General features: G+C 41.8%; 1 protein-coding gene across 2 annotated transcripts in view; it reads right to left on the reverse strand.

Annotated features, from left to right (window-relative positions):
• LOC121290071 (plastin-1-like) overlaps window positions 1-17056 on the reverse strand; it is a 135779-nt gene that overhangs the window by 83865 nt on the left and 34858 nt on the right. Inside the window, exon 1 of one of the 2 annotated variants that reach the window (XM_041210238.1) lies at window positions 2373-2502. The exons of the other annotated variant lie outside the window; for it this stretch is intronic. The gene's annotated coding sequence lies outside the window, so the exon portion shown is untranslated. Of the gene's footprint in view, window positions 1-2372; window positions 2503-17056 lie in introns of those variants that run through there. 2 annotated transcript variants of the gene reach the window in all.

Genomic DNA, 17056 nt, shown 5'->3' on the forward strand with positions numbered 1-17056 from the left:
TCCAATCTGTCCCTTTCAGCATTTATCTGCCTCAGCTTCCACCGTAAGCAAGGTTCTGGAAGCAGTGGCCCCCGACTCCAGCCCGTCCCCCACCACCCTACCATGAAAATGGCGTGAACGGACAGTGAGTGAAAATGTTCTATCAATAAACAGGGCTCTCACATAAATCTTACACAAAGCTAAAAAAGAAGCTTGCCCAGTCTACCTCAGAGTGCCCTGGAAGGGGAAGGTCTCTCAAAAATTTGAGCAACAGGTGAAGCTAGCTGTTTCACATTGCTACTATGCAGTATCATTAATTGGATGCTGCTGTAAAGCCAAAAAGACATTCTGCCTATTATACAAATGAGTAATTTGAAATACAAATTTCAGTGCCAGTGTGATGCTATGTAGGCCATACAAGCCTCCAGTCTTTGGGATGTATCAAACAGCGTGTCCCTTCCGCTGTTCGCAACAGGCAAGGTACAGACCATACCAACCAGTCCATGCTTGCAACACACAAAACAGTGTCCAACATTAGCTGTGATTCTGTGATTGGACAACATTTGCTAAACAATCCTCAGTGTGCTAAAAACTACGCTGACAACCAATTTAAGATCACCAGTCTCGCAGTGTGGCACATGTGTGTGTGTGTACTGGAGCTACGTATATTAACACACAGGGCCCTGTTCTTTTCAGACAGACAGAAAGAAAGAAAACACAGACAGTCTGGTTCATTCTTCAGGGCAATGCCTTGACCAATAGAGTCAAGCTGCCTGATTTAAAATTTCAAACAATGTATGGCATTTAACTGTCAGCCACCATTAATCGGTGCAGTCTCCATGGCAATACCGCTATCAGAGTCCACTAACCAACCAATCAGCACTCTCTTCTCATACAGTATAAAAATCGTTGATTCCCGACATTGGATATTCTTGTGATTGTCCTGATGAGTCCAAGATGAAAAGCTTTGACAAAATGTCTTTTTTCAGCAATACCCAAGTTCTGTACTAACAAATGACTAGTCATTATAACAGTATTAAATTTCCAGATTCAACCAATTCCCCCCCCCCCCCACCAAAAAGAAGTGTACCATGTAATATTTTTCTCTCATACACAGTGAATTTTAATCAATGACCAAATGGTGAATGGTTAAGCTTAAAAACAATGACAACCAAGCAATAACCCAACTTTCAGCTAAATTATTACCTCCTAAGCCTCTCTGAAAGTTGCAGGGTTGCAGTAATACCTGGAGTGAGGTGGCCCAATACCAAATAAGCTTCTTTGGAGTACATTAGGCACAAAATCTGATCTCACACATAACACAAATCTCAAATTCCTCAGCAGCAGACTGGTATGACCTTTGATACTATTGTAACTGTGCTGCCAAGAAAGTTAATGTGTAACATGCCCAAAAGGCCTCAAGTTCTGAAGTGCAACTCGAACAAGGCAATTGGGCTTTGAGCTTGCCTCAGGAAGATGAGGGGAGGGAACAGCGAGGGAATTTTGACACAATAAAATCACCCTTCATCTCAAAAAAGGTACAGTAACATATGAACTAGTCTTCCAAGAAACTAATATAGCCTATATTCTTAAAGTTAGCTGAAAACAAATAACTTTGTGGAGCTTATTAACTGAAACAGCTGGAATCCACTGGATGAACACACGCTTGCAACATTAGCCAGGATTCGGTCACAATGGCAACTGAGTTTTAACCACAAACCAAGTGATTATTTCTGACTCCTTCCCCCACCTATGCTATTTTAAAATGTACATTTATGAAGCAGATATTTTCAACGCACTGCTCCCAGGTCCACAGTCAGAGCAAAGCTGTAGCAACAGCTAAAACACATTCGGCTACTACATTTTACAATGTACAAATCTGATTAAGTATGCTGCGATTTGACTGTCCATTGTTTGTTGTTTTGTTTTTTTTAAAAATCACACACAGCAGTCGCTGGAGGGTTGTCCCTTTTGCACCCTTCAAACTCCCTATCAGTTAAGCAAAGATGATCATACAATACTGAATATGGAAAGCGGAAGTCCCCTGTTTCAAGCAGAATTTACTGCAGCCAAACATGAGTCCCTAACTTCCGTAGTTTCAGTCAGAAGAAATATGACAATCCTCATCCCCACCACTAACTTTTCAGTATAAATGTCATAAAAAGATACAGATGAAAAATTAAGAGCAGGAAAACACCAAATAGTCCATGGTGTGACTTCTATCACACCATGACCACCATCTATAAGATCTTCTGGAACAGGTTAAACAGAAAAAATTCTGGGCAATTACAAGTTTAAGGAGGAGACACACTTCACACTCATATGCCATTACATTGACGTACCCATGAACCTGACCAGCTTACTTCTGAATACTTAAGTGAATTTATACTCACCACAACATGTATCAGAAATTTAATTCAAGCAACCCCATTTGGTGCATTTTGTTACATTCTTCTCTTTTTGACGTAAATGTGCCAATCGTACACCAGGACTGGTGAAACAATCTGAGTTCTTTACTTGAAGATAAGATTATATACAGAGAGTTAACTGGGAGACTATTATACACACATCTTGTTCCTGCTTGCCGACTCAATACAAGTCATGGGACTAATGCATCCTGTCGAGGTGTGTAATGATTAACAGTTTAAAGATATATGCACATCAAATCACAACAGAACACATACATGCTTAGGTGTTCTGTAAGTCCATAGTATTGCACATTTATCAATATTGAAATAATTTGCCAGACATAGGCCTATTCCCTCATTGCACCTACCATTGCATCACCCATGAACTTGTCAGCATTACCCCTGACATCTTGAACGAGGTATTTGATAAAGATGCAGCAATGGCCATGACACCAATTCCTGTGGGACCCCAGTAGTGACCAGCTCGCACCCATTAATAACAATTCTCTGTCTATGAGAATGTAGCCAGTTACTTAAACAATCCAAAATTTGTCTAACAATCCCGTGGGCTCCAATTTATTTAACAACCTTCTGTGCCAACAGCTTTTTGAAAGTCACCAACCCAGATGTGACATTCCTAAAATAACTTCAGACAATTTGTGGAAGAACCACCTTCTTTGCCAGAAGTCACATTGAGGTTACCCAGTTACCTTTTCTCTATCAAGGTACAGTACACCTCTAAACTCTTTCCAAGCAAATTATAAATAAACAAAGTCAAATGCCTGGGCCTGTAACTTCCCTAATCTAATTTATTTCCCTTTTTAAACACTGCATAGGCTTCTCTCCAGCCCTTGGGAACAATCCCAGGCCCCAGAGGGCTGTTAATGGCAAGAGGAAAATGGTTCACATAGCACACGCCCCATTTCTTTGAACAGGTGAATGCAGTCAGGGCCAGCAACTCGATCTGCTTTTGAAATCATTTCTTCTTACCATGATTATATATTCGCTTTGAAACTCAAATTTTATCCCAAACTCTTTGAATTGTTGTTATTAGCAATTCAGCATAATTTTCAATAATGAAGACTGACACAAAGAAGCAATTTAAAATGTTTACCTCACCTGGGAAGTCTGCTGCCCTGATGAGTCCTTCAATCACTGTATACCATCCTCAGTGACTTCCCGATACTTTAAGACATTGCTATTGCCACACTAATTCATAATTATCTTCGCTAATCCTTCCCACCATTCTGACAGCAGTTTCTGCTGCCTTCAGTTGAATATGACAATAAATTAATACTTAAACATGTAGAATTACCTTAAAATATGAATCAGTTATAACTGCAGAATATCTTCAATGCAACTTCACCAGCACCCAGTCAACAACAGCTTTGCAGCAACTCAAGATTCCAGTACCTTTAAAGGTTCACCCACAAAAAAGGATGGGCAAAGGAAGTGGAGTTTGCTTCAAAAAGATAGTCAGCAGCTCCAATACTAACTGCAGGCTCATGCAGAATTCAAATTTCTACAGTCAGCTGAAGATAGGGAACAGAGCAAGATGAAACTTTGACCTGCTGTCTCAACTGTAGGGCGCAATTAACATTTGGCTCCAATCCTAAAATCATATTTTTTAAACAGGAATTTTTATTGTATGTGATTAAGTTCAATATTTTTAATGTACCATCCTAAATAGGGTAATGCACTTAACAAATGATTCACCAGAATAATTCCAGGGATAAAGAGATTGCAGTTTGATGAAGAGGCTGGAGAAACTGGAGTTGGAGTTGTTCTCCTCAGAGCAGAGAAGGTTACAATGAGATTTGGTTGAGATGTTTAAAATTATAAACTATTTTAATAATGTATATAAAAACAGAAACTGTTTCTAGTGGCAATAGGGCAGTAACTAAAAGGACACAGGTTTAAAGGTAGCTGACAAAAGAATCAGAGGCGACATGAGGAGAAATTTGCTTTATGCAGCAAGTTTGTGGTGATCTGGAATGCAATTCCAAAAAGGGAGAGTGGTGGAAGGAAATTCAGAGGAAACTTTCAGACAAGAATTAGATGAATACTTAAGGAGAACATTTTGCAAGGAAAGAGCAGAGGAGTGGGACTAATTAGATAGGCTTTTCAATGAGCCAGCACAGATATAATGGACTGAATGGTCGTCTTCTATGCAATATCATTCTAACCAGGCTGCATCAAACCTTTACAACAACTGCTCTCCAGCAAGCCACATTACAGCATACAACTAAAATGTTTATTGGTATCATTCACTTTGCATAGGTCCGTTTGTTTTTAAATAATTAATAGCTTTCCATCGCCAGCCAAGGCCAACTAAAACAATACGGGTAAGGAGAAGCAGAGTAGGACAAGAAAGAACACATAATTTAACAGTTAATAATGCAATCGCAAACAAAGTTCATGCAAAGCACAGTTGAAAAAACAACGAATAGGCTCTAACTAAATGTGTGAAGCATCTGCAATAAGGAAGATGAACTAGCTCCACAAATAGAGAGGTAGTTTAGATCTAAATTACCATTATAGAGATACTTTGAAGTTTTTCATCTTGCGCTCATCAGGACACTTTGCCAGAATACCAATATAAGGGGAAAACAACAATTTATACTGTATGTGATGAGAGTGCTGATTGGTTGGCAAGTGGACTCTGATTAGTAGAGGCATTTCCATGGAGAATGCACCAGTGATGGTGACTGACAGTTAACTACAAAGCATTGTTTGAAATTTAAACTGAGCAGCTTGACCTCAATTGATCAAGGCATTGCCCTGAGAATTGAGTCAGCAAATGATTGTCACTTATTCTGTTTAGCTGAAACAGGCGCAATGTATGTACATGTTCTTTCTGTCTGCAAAGAACTGGGCCCTGTGTATTAATATATGTAGCTTCCAGTACACGCGAATGCACCACACTGCAAGCCCAACTGATAATCTTAAATTGGTTGTCAGCGTAATTCTTAGCACACTGAGGATTGTTTAGCAAATATTGTCCAATCTCAATGTCACATCTAACGTTGGACACCGTGTTTGGAGATTTGCAAGCACGAGCTGGTTGAGTACGATCCGTACCCTGCATGCTGTTTGATATGATCCGCCAGTCTTTGTGATGTACAGCCTACATACCCTATCGTCATACTGACACTGAAATTCATATACCACATTACTCATTTGTGCGATCGGCAGAACATCTTTTTGGTTTGAAAGCAGCATCCTGTTAGTGGCGAATACCACTTGTGTTGCTACTGCAATGAGACACCTTCCAGGGTCAAAGGTGACGGATTTAGGCCTGTTTGTGTGTTTGCGTGATATACAGCATGAAAAATCAATCAGCACTCTCTTCTCATACAGAAGAAATTGTTGATTTCCCCTTATATTGGTATTCTTGCAAGTGTCCTCAAGAGTGCAAAATAAAAAGCTTCGGCATGTCTCTTTTTTCACCAATATTCAAGCTCTGTACAACCAAATGACTAATTATAGAGACATGGTTACAAGGTGACCAAGGTTGGGAAAGATGTAATCCAGGGTACACAACATTTTGAAATGACAGACAAACAGACAGACAGACAGACAATGTAAAAGGGGGAGGAGTAGCCCTTATAGTAAAAGATAACATAAGGATACTAGTGAGGAAAGGTTCTTGGCTCAGAAGATCAGGAAGTGAAGTAAATTAGGAATACCAAGCATCAGAAAGTGCTGGTGGGAGTAATTCATAGGCCCCCCCTAACAGAAGTTGTACTTTAGATTTCCTTAAAAAATTATTGGAGTTTGTAACAAAGGCAACATAACAATTGCGGAGGACTTTAATCCTCCAAAAGAATGGACCAATCAAGTTGGCAAAAGTAGAATGGAAGATGGGTTTGTATAATGCTTTCATGGCAGTTTCCTGGAGCAATACAATTGTGAAACCACTAGGAGATAAAGCTGTTTTAGATCGAGTAATATGCAATGAGGCAGGGTCAATTAATAATGTCATAGTAAAAGACCTACTGGAAAATAGTGTTCATAGTACAATTGTATTTCCATGTTAAGTTCAAAAGCGACACACTCCAATCACAAACAACATCTAAGGTACAAATAGGTATGAAGAGACACCTGGCTACCGGTGATTGGATAGATAAAATGTATGGCAGTAAATAAACATTTATAAATATTTATTTTAAATGTTTCCAAAGTTCAAAATACATTCCATTAAAAAAACAAAAATTCAATATGTAAGATCCATCAATGGCTTACTAAGGAAATTGAGGATAGTATTAGAGTAAAATGTTAAATGCTTATAATGTTGCAAGGAATGTTGCAAGACATCTGAGGATTGAGAGTGCTTTAGAAGCAAGCAAAAGGCACACCAAATAGCCAGGAATAGAAGATATTTTACAATATGTTAGAAGGAAGAGTGTAGCTAAAAGTAACTGTGGTCCCTTAGAGACACAGGTAGGAACAATAATGGGAAATATTGGCAGAGGCATTGAACAAATATTATGTGCCTGTCTTCACAGTAGAAGACACAAGTTACATACCAGAAATAGAGGACAGCCTAGGGACTAATAAAAGAGTGAGTAAATTAAAAGGCAATTGATAGCAGCAGAGAAAAAGAACTGGAGATGCTTAAGGAACTAAAATCTGACAAATTCCCAGAACCTGATGGCCTACATCCTAGGGATTTTAAAAGGAGATAACTACAGAGATAGTGAATGCGCTGGTTATGATTTTCAACAATTCCCTAGATTATAGAATAGTGTATTAGCAATTAGCAAATGTAACATCGCTATTCAAGAAAGGATGGAAAAAGGGGAGAAACTACAGGCCAATTAGCTTAACATCATTCGAGGGGAAAATGCTGGAATCTACTATTAAGAATGTCTTAACTTAGAATATCAAACTATGATCAGGCAGAATCAACATGGTTTTTATGAAAGGGAAATAATTTTTGACAAATTTATCAGGATTTTTTTTTGAGGATGGAACTAGAAAGGAACATAAGAATAGGAGCAGAGGCCAGCCATTCGGACCCTGGAGCCTGCTCTGCCATCCAACTAGATCATCTATTTAATGCCATGTTGCTGCATGATGTCTTTAATATCTAGAATAAATGGCAAGGGGGACCAATATGTCGTATGCTTGGATTTCCAAAAGACATTCAATAAAGGTGCCATACAAAAAATTTATACACAGGATAAAGGCTTATGAAGTTGGGGTAATATATTAGCATGGATAGAAGATTGGTTACAGACAGGGAGTGAAGAGTAGCTATAAAAAGGATGTTTTCAAGGTGGCAGGCTGTAACTAGTGGAGTGCTACGAGGATCAATATTGGGGTTTCTGCTACTTACAACTGGTATTAATGACTTCAGTGAAGAGTGCAGCAAATATCTAGTTCATGTTAATATTTTAGAGGTAATTTTTAGTTCTGGGAAGATTAAAGGTTAACTGTAGAAAATAGGATAAATGCAACTAAAGCAGCTTGGAGTCTATTACACTTAAAAGGTTGGGACCATGCTGACTTAAGGAGTTAACAGCTATAAAAGGAAAGATTCTAAAACAACAGAACTGGAGCTGTGATGTCGATACTGCATACAAAGAACTGCAATCCAGTGAGATGTTCTGTTTTGGGAGTTAAAGTCAAATTAGATTTAGAACACTCAGTGAACCCTGAAAGGATACATGGTCGTGGAGGCAGATAGAGTTTAAAATGGTTCTCTGATTTGAATTTATTGGTGTTTGCTCAGAGGGCGAAATGATTGTAGTTTGGACCTCATGTGGTTTGTATCTTCAAAGACCTAGGAGCTGTTATCAGGCAACTGTAGGGCTCAGAAAAGTCCAGGGAGCCAGTAACAGTTCAGTGCAATAGGGAAGCTAGAATTCAGAGACTGGAATTCAGACAAACTCAGGGACAGTGCCAGCTTAGTGAAGCTAGCTATTTACAAAATTGTTGGGATTTTTTTTTTAATTTATTCATGGGATGTGGGATTTGCTGGCTGGGCCAGCATTTATTGCCCATCCCTAGATGCCTTTGAGAAGGTAATGTGGTGGGCTGCCTTCTTGAACTGCTGCAGTCCATGTGGTGTAGGTAAACCCAAAGTGCTGTTAGGGAGAGAGTTCCAGGATTTTGACCAGCCACAGTGAAGGAACGGTGATCTATTTCCAAGTTAGGATGGTGAGTGACTTGGAGGGGAACTTCCAGGTGGCTGTGTTCCTATGTATCTGCTGCCCATGTCCTTATAGATGGTAGTGGTCGTGGGTTTGGAAGGTACTGTCTAAGGAGCCTTGGTGAATTCCTGCCGTGCATCTGGTAGATGGTACACACTGCTGCTACTGTGCATCAGTGGTAGGAGGAGTGACATTTGTGGATGTGGTGCCAACCCAGTGGGCTGCTTTGTCCTGGATGGTGACAAGCTTCTTGTGTTGTGGAAGCTGCAGTCAACCAAGCAAGTGGGGAGTATTCCATCACAATCCTGACTTGTGCCTTGTGGACAGGCTTTGGGGAGGCAGAAGGCAAGCTACTCATTGCAGGATTTCTATTCTCTGGCCTGCTTTTGTAGCCACAGTATTTATATGGCTAGTCCAGTTCAGTTTCTGGTCAATGATAACCCCCAGGATGTTGATAGTGAGGGATTCAGTGATGGTAATGCCATTGAACGTCAAGGGGCAATGGTTAGATTCTTTGTTGGAGATGGTCATTGCCTGGAACTTGCATGACACGAATGTTACTTGCTGCTTGTCAGTCCAAGCCTGAATGTTGTCCAGGTCTTGCTGTATTTGGACATGGACTGCTTCAGTGTCTGAGGAATTGCAATTGCTGAACAATGTGCAGTCAACAGCGAACATCCCCACTTCTAACCTTATGATGAAAGGAAGGTCATTGATGAAGCAGCTGAAGATGTTTGGGCTGAGGACACTGCCCTGAGGAACTCCTGCAGTGATGTCCTGGAGCCGGGATGACTGACCTCCAACAACCACAACCATTTTCCTTTGTGCTAGGTATGACACCAACCAGCAGAGAGTTTTCCCCCGATTCCTAACGACTCCAGTTTTCCTAGGGCTCCTTGGTGCCACACTCGGTCAAATGCTGCCTTGATATCAAGAGCAATCACTTTCACCTCACCTTGGGCGTTCAGGTCTTTGGTCCATGTTTGACCCAAGGCTTTAATGAGGTCAGGAGCTGAGTGACCCTGGCAAAACCTAAACTGGACATCTGTGAGCAAGTTATTGCTAAGCAAATGCCACTTGATGGCACTGTAGATGGCCTCTTCCATTACTTTATCAATGATCAAGAGTAGACTAATGGGGCAGTAATTGGCCCAGTTAGATTTGTCCTTTGTGTGTACAGGACATACCTGGGCAATTTAATCATAGCTGGGTATATGCCAGTATTGTGGCTGTAACTGGAACAGCTTGGCAAGGGGCGTGGCAGGTTCAGGAGCACCATTCTTCAGTACTATTGCCAAAATATTTTCAGGGCCCATAGCCTTTGCACTATCAGCACCTTCAGCCATTTCTTGATATCACATGGAGTGAATGGAATTGGTTGAAGACTGGCTTCTGTGATGCCGAAGACCTCCGGAGGGGGCCAAGATGGATTATCTACTCAGCACTTCTGGCTGAAGATTCTTGCAAATGCTTCAGCCTTATCTTTTGCACTGATGTGCTGGACTCCCCCCTCATTAAGGTGGGAATATTTGTGGAGCCTGCAGCAGCAGCACTTTGTTTAACTGTCCACCGCCACTCACGACTGGATGTGGCAGGACTGCAGGGCTTAGATCTGATATGTTGGTTGTGGGATTACTTAGCTCGGTCCATCACTTGCTGCTTACACTGTTTGGCATGCAAATAGTCCTGTGTTGTAGCTTCACCAGGTCGACAACACCTCATTTTTAGTTATGCCTGGTGCTGCTCCTGGTGTGCCCCCTTGCACTCTTCTTTGAACCAGGTTGATGGTAATGGTACAGTTGGAGAGTATGACAGGCCATGAGATTACAGATTGCGGTTGAGTGCAATTCTGCTGCTGATGATGGCCCACTGCTTCTTGGGTGCCCAGTCTCAAGTTGCTAGGCCTGTTTGAAATCTATCCCATTTAGCAAAATGGTAGTGCCACACATGATGGAGGGTATCCTCAATGTGAAGGTGGGACTTTATCTCTGCAAGGACTGTGTGGTGGTCACTCCTACCGATATTGTCATGGACAGATGCATCTAAAGCAGGCAGGTTGGTGAGGATGAGGTCAAGTATGTTTTTCCTTCTTTTTGGTTCTGCAGACGCGGTCTAGCAGCTATGTCATTAAGGACTCGGCCAGCTCAGTCAGTCATGGTGCTGCCGAGCCATCCTTGGTGTTGGACTTTGACGTCCCCCAGAATACATTCTGCGCCCTTGCCCTCAGTGCTTCTTCCAAGTGGTGCTCAACATGGAGGAGCCCTGATTCATCAGCTAAAGGAGGGCAGTATGTGGTTTCCTTGCTTATATTTGACCTGATGCCATGAGACTTCATGGGGTCCAGAATCAATGTTGAGCACTCCCAGGGCAACTCCCTCCAGACTGTATACCACAGCGCCGCCACCTCTGCTGGGTCTGTCCTACCAGTGGGAAAGGGCATACCCAGGGATAGTGATGGTGGAGTCTGGAACATTATCTCTAAGGTATGATTCCATGAGGATGACTGCCTGGCTGTTGTTGACTAGTCTGAGACAGCTCTCCCAGTTTTGGCACTAGTTTCCCCTGGCTTCAACTTTAGTTTAAGATTTCTGTCCTGCTAAAACCAAAAAACTGCGGATGCTGGAAATCCAAAACAAAAACAGAATTACCTGGAAAAACTCAGCAGGTCTGGCAGCATCGGCGGAGAAGAAAAGAGTTGACGTTTCGAGTCCTCATGACCCTTCAACAGAACTCTGTTGAAGGGTCATGAGGACTCGAAACGTCAACTCTTTTCTTCTCCGCCGATGCTGCCAGACCTGCTGATTTTTTCCAGGTAATTCTGTTTTTCTTCTGTCCTGCTGTCCAGCTTCTCTGGAATCCTGGCTTCAACTGTGCTTTGGTTTGGGATTTGCCATCTGTCCCTCCTATGCTGCAAGTGAACTCAAACTACCTTTCTCTGTGGAGCCTACTATTGCTAGGCAAAAGCACAGATTTTTTTCTACTCTTGTTTGAACTTTCCTGAACCACTACCCCCCCACCCCTTGAAAACACAGCTCTCCACTTCAAAGATCATAAAACTAATTAGAAATGCAGGTATACAAACAGCTTTAGACCTGCTGTCTCCACTCAAAAATGAAACTAGATCCCTGGTTTCACCTTTTAACCCAAATAAAAATGAACAAATTAAACTTAAAGTTATACCTTATTCCTAACACAACCAAATACACAAAAAAACTCTCTAGTTCCTAACACCAGTGCTGAATGTACGAGTGCCTGCCCACCTCAACTCTTGTACAGTAATGATCTGTGGTTGTATTCATGGGAACCAGAGTTAAGTGAGGGGCACACAGACAGCCCAGCCAGAAGGGACATGTGCCACTTGCCTCCTTATTGGGAGGTGCTTGTTGAATCCCTGGTGGCAAGGGCTGTGCCCTCACGTTGACCAGGTTGAGGTAGGTGCAGCAGATCAGGACACCCACTACAGCAAGTGCTGCGGGGCTCCTCTGGAGCAGTCAAGGCAGCGAAACCATTGCTTCAGCACTCCAATCATCTGCTCAATGATATTCTTGTGAAAGCATGCTTCGTGGTAAATGGATGCTATATGGATGTGTAGTTGGTTTGAGGAGAGGAGACATGCACCATGTGTACTTGCTTGTTGCAAGTTGCCCAGCTTGTTGCCCAGTATCCACCCTCTGGTTTGACTTGGTAGCTGAAAGATTGAGGGAACAGCAGACTGGCAGAGGATGAAGACATCATGCCTGCTGCCAGGAAAGCGAACATTCACCAATAAAATATGCTGAGTGTGGACAGATACCAACCACGCATTGAGCGACTGGGTAACTCTTGCAGTTAGAATACATCTCAGCATTGAGATGTGACACCCACAAAGCCATGCATTGCAATTGGTGGCACCCAGCACTATGGGGAAGTCTATCCTGGCAAAGCCACATGCCACATGCATACTCCACCTGCTTCCCTCTGTTCAGAGAACCCAATCTTGCCCCATCTCCTCCCAGGCTGTTGCTAAGCCATCTGTTCTAAGAATTAAGACTTGAAGAATTTCACGGCCATGGTCACCTTTGCAGTACCATCCTTGCTCTGCTCGGAGGCTGCACTTCTGGTTCCAAGAGGTGGCAGGATTCTTCTGTGAGCACCTTCTTTGTGGATCACAGATGATGCACACTACTTGGAGGTTGGGGGTGGGGGGGGGTGGAGGAGAGAGAATGACAGAAATGCTCCCAGACCAGAGTAGGTGCTCGTAATACCCATGCTAACTCCATCACCAAGATGGTGATTGTTGTGAACCACACCAGAAGAAATGTGCGCCAGCACTATTTTTGGAACCCAAACAGCACTCGTAATGTCGAAAAAATGGCCACCACGGAGCTGAATTTTGTGACTTTAAAAGTCTTTAAACAGGAAATAAGAGTTTTAAAATGCAATGGTAACGCTTCATGGGGTAGAAGGGATAGGAATGTTTTTCATGGAAATTCTATCTCACAATAATCTTGGCGTAGTTTCTCTGGGATTTCTGCTGAGGTTAACAGCATGACATCAGGAGAACCTCCATGAAAATTCTACCTCCAATTAAGCTGTTGCAATTAATATCAGAAACAGTAGATAACGATAGAGATCTAGTGCAAGGTGATATAAAAACAAAATCTGTGTGGGTGCCTATTATTTACCATCAGTTATTTTATGTGGTTAATTAAGGAGGCCCAGCTTAGATCTGTAAAAGGCAAGTAATGCTCAACAAATTTTAAAAAGCTTGATAAAGGAAACGCAGTAGATGTTGTGTATATGGATTTTCAACAGGCATTTAACAAGGTGCCGATCCACTCCACTCAAAACAACACCACTCAAAAAGCTCAACGCCATTCAGGGTAAAGTAGTATGCTTGACTGGCAACCCACACAATAACTCTAAACTTCATTCCCTCTGCCACCAGTGCACCATGGCTACAATGTGTACCATCTATAAGAGGCACTGCAGCAACCCCCAAGGCTTCTTTGGCAACATGTCCTAAACCTGCAACCTAAACCAAACCAGGAGCAGCGTGTACATGGAAACACAACCAGCTCAAAGTCATAAACCAGCCTGACATGGAAATACACATTGCTTGGTCAAAATTCCCAATCTCAGTCCTGTGGGAGTAACTTCAGCACACAGACTGCAGTGGTTCAAGGAAGTGGCTCTCAGAAAGACAAATAGTGATGGACAATAAATGCTGACTTTACCAGTGACACCCACATCCCATAGATTAATAAAAATAAACCATTGCTCTCACCAATATATAAATACACTTGGCTCTAGGGACACATGTCAAAATTTCTGGATGACAAACCAGGGAACATATTTAACTATGAAGGGGATGGTCAGCAACTTCAGTTGGGCACAGACAAGTCAGTTGGTTAAACTGAAGGATGCCAGATGAAATTGAACATAGATAAATATGAAACAACAGATTTTGGTAGGAAGGACAAGGAAAGCAAAATACACCAAATAGTAAGAAGACTGAGTACGTGACCAGAGGGACCAAAGGCTTAGATACACAAATCTTTAAAAAATGGATGGACAAATCCATAAGGTTGTTTAAGTAAACACACACGACATATCAGGTTAAGAACAATAATTTGTAGTACAAAAACAAAGAGACAAAACTGAAATTATACAAAGTGTTGGTTCTATAATTCCACACAATAAACCTGGGCAAGAATTTTTCAATTGGCAGGCGGGTTTGGAGCTGATCGCCGCCCGATGGGACATGTTTTTATATTTCAAAAATTTTTTTAAATTTATTTAATAAAAGCTTTCCCTTATCCTGCTCATGGATGAGTCTTCCTAAAAAAAAACTTGAAGGCTGTTTGGTGTTAACAATTACATTAACTACTTCCTTAATGGCCTTAATACACTGTTTACATATCAGCGGGCATGCAGCTGACTCCAGCGCGCACCCGCCAAACAAAACATCGCGATGACATCGGGATGCATGCCCGACATCATCACGCATCATTTTACACGTCGGCATGTCGGGCCTGTCCCCGCACGCCAACTGAAAAATCCTGACCCCTGTGATTCCAGGGGCAAAGGGTCAGGGGTGAAACGTTTTAACCACATCTCTGAACCAGGTTCCCTGAGCGCAATGTGTGTCGAACCCGAGCACGTTCCTTTAAGAAGGATGTCAAAGTGGTGACAAGGACATAGAAGGAATTTACCAGAGTGGTAGCCTATGTTTATGAAGCAGCTGTAGAAACTGAAGCTCTTTTCACTTGCTTTTCACAGAAAGATCTGACCAAACAACTAACTTTAATTATTTTTAACTCTTGTACTGTGTCCATCATTTTTATAAAGAAAAAATGGCATGCACACAAAATACAGATATAACGGGCCTGAACTTTCTTGGAGTGACAGAGGCATGTTGCCACTCCGTCCTAGTAAAACCTTAAATTTTATTCCATCCTGTCTTGCCTGACCTTCCAACTCAAGCCGGGTGACATCTGGGCAGTGCAACATGTCACTGGGGCCTAGAGTAGAAGGGCAGCACTATAAAATGGAAGGAAGGGACACTCCCTATTTTACAGCACTAGCTGCCATCAGCCAAGTAGGTTTAAAAAGTCCCAGGCAAGTTTAAATGCCCTTGATAGGCCAGGGAGAAGAGTATGATGTAAGTGGGGATTTTGGCAGGGAAGTGGGGGGCGGTCAGGCCCGTGGGGGTGGGAGTCAGCCATGGCCAGGGTGGGTGAGGAGGGAGCATCAGTGTGGGTCTATGAAATATAGTTACGCAGAAGTTTGAACAGGTTTTAATTCTTCTAGCTTTTACGGGGTAACTACTGATATAACCCAGTCGGACCCATCTGAAGTTTGCGATTAAATCGCATTTTTGATGGCCCCCTGTGCAGGGCAATTGCCCAGGGAAGTCTGCACCAATTTCCCCACAAACCTTCCCTGTGAACTTCTGAAGGAGATTCCCAGCACCCAAGTTACTATAACAAAAATAAAACCAAATCAGCACATAATGTATAGAAAGAACATTTTCAATTATGGTATTGCAAAAGGGAGTGATAACATACCAAAAAGGAGTAGTTTTAAATGGTTAGTTAGTAAGTTTGCCCTCCATCTCTGGTTCTCTCATCGAATCTGATGCCTTACAACAAGAAAGGGGAATTGTTCAGAGTCCAATAAGAGCTCCCAATGATTCCATGGAAACTAGACACAAACCCCAATTGAAGTAACCATTATAATTGTGTATAGCCTTGTGAGGAAAAATTTTGTGATAAGTGATCTGCAGGCTGGTTGGGCAGACAGGGCACATTGCCCAACTGTTCCTGACCATTGCTTTTTATGTAAATTTTTAAAAAGTCATTATGCATCTGGTGAGCTTGCATCTTTCAAATTGCATCACGAGCAGACTTTCCACACTTTTCAGGGTCACTCTTAATTTGGAATCATATCCATCTATGCTGTATTTATGCATCTCAAAATTCACTGACTTTCTACCTGTCTTTGACTTGAATTCACTATTGCTACTCATAAGGCGATGACATTTGATCAGGTTCAATTGAGGATAGTACTTGGAGTTTTCACATTCATCATTTTGTCTCCAGTATTCTGTTAGGCAAATTCAGTGAAATTCAAGAATTTGCTGGAAAGAAAAAGAATGAGTATCATCTTCGGACATTCACGGAAATGGGTGTGTAAAACCATTTCTTTCCAAGTTCAAAAACAACAGTCACAGCTTTACAATATAGATTTTTGTTTCCTTTTGTAAGCATTATTTTCCTTTTTTTAAAAAGAGCATCACAACATATACGTTAGAACACAAACAAGTCATTCCTGCAATTTAAGCTCATTGAAAACATTAAAAACATACTCTGAAAGTACTATGTAAATCTGATATTAAGTCATGCCTAATCATTCACACATTTTGATTTAAGAACCATAAGACTGCATTGCCATCAGTGGCCTATTATCAGCATTTGAGCAACTCTGGGTTTTGGGCAGGTAGGGAGCAAGTGCAATGCTGGCCCAAATTTCAGGCCGAGATATTTTAACTTTCAGGTCTTATTAATACTTGATTGGAAGCTTTCCTACCTGATCATGTCCTAAATGGGAAGCCCACTCACTTTCCTGTCACAATTTCCAATGGACCTGTAAAGAGGAACACAGATCGCAAGGGGGGAGGGGTTGCTTTCCCCATTGCAAACTGCTACAAGGAGTTGGTTTTGGAGAAATGAGTGGAAGGCAAACCTTCACATCCTGAAGACTCTCTGGAGGCACTGGTCAAAGAGCTGAGGACAAGGAGGGAATTATTTCCCACAAATGGGAGGAAGATTATGCAATCTGGCATCCACCAGGCCGAAGGAATGTAGGCTTAGATCATGAATGCTAGAAGTATCGCTCCTAGAATCTAAACCCAGTGCAGGAAATGGTTTGAGGACCTCATAAGAAAAGCAAGGGTAAATACAACTGTACATTTCTCCATCACTCTCAATGGACAAGTTTGGAGAATGAATACCCAACTTGATGATTTTC

Source organism: Carcharodon carcharias, chromosome 2 (genome assembly GCF_017639515.1).
Source record: "Carcharodon carcharias isolate sCarCar2 chromosome 2, sCarCar2.pri, whole genome shotgun sequence".
In the NCBI taxonomy this organism is placed as follows: domain Eukaryota; kingdom Metazoa; phylum Chordata; class Chondrichthyes; order Lamniformes; family Lamnidae; genus Carcharodon; species Carcharodon carcharias.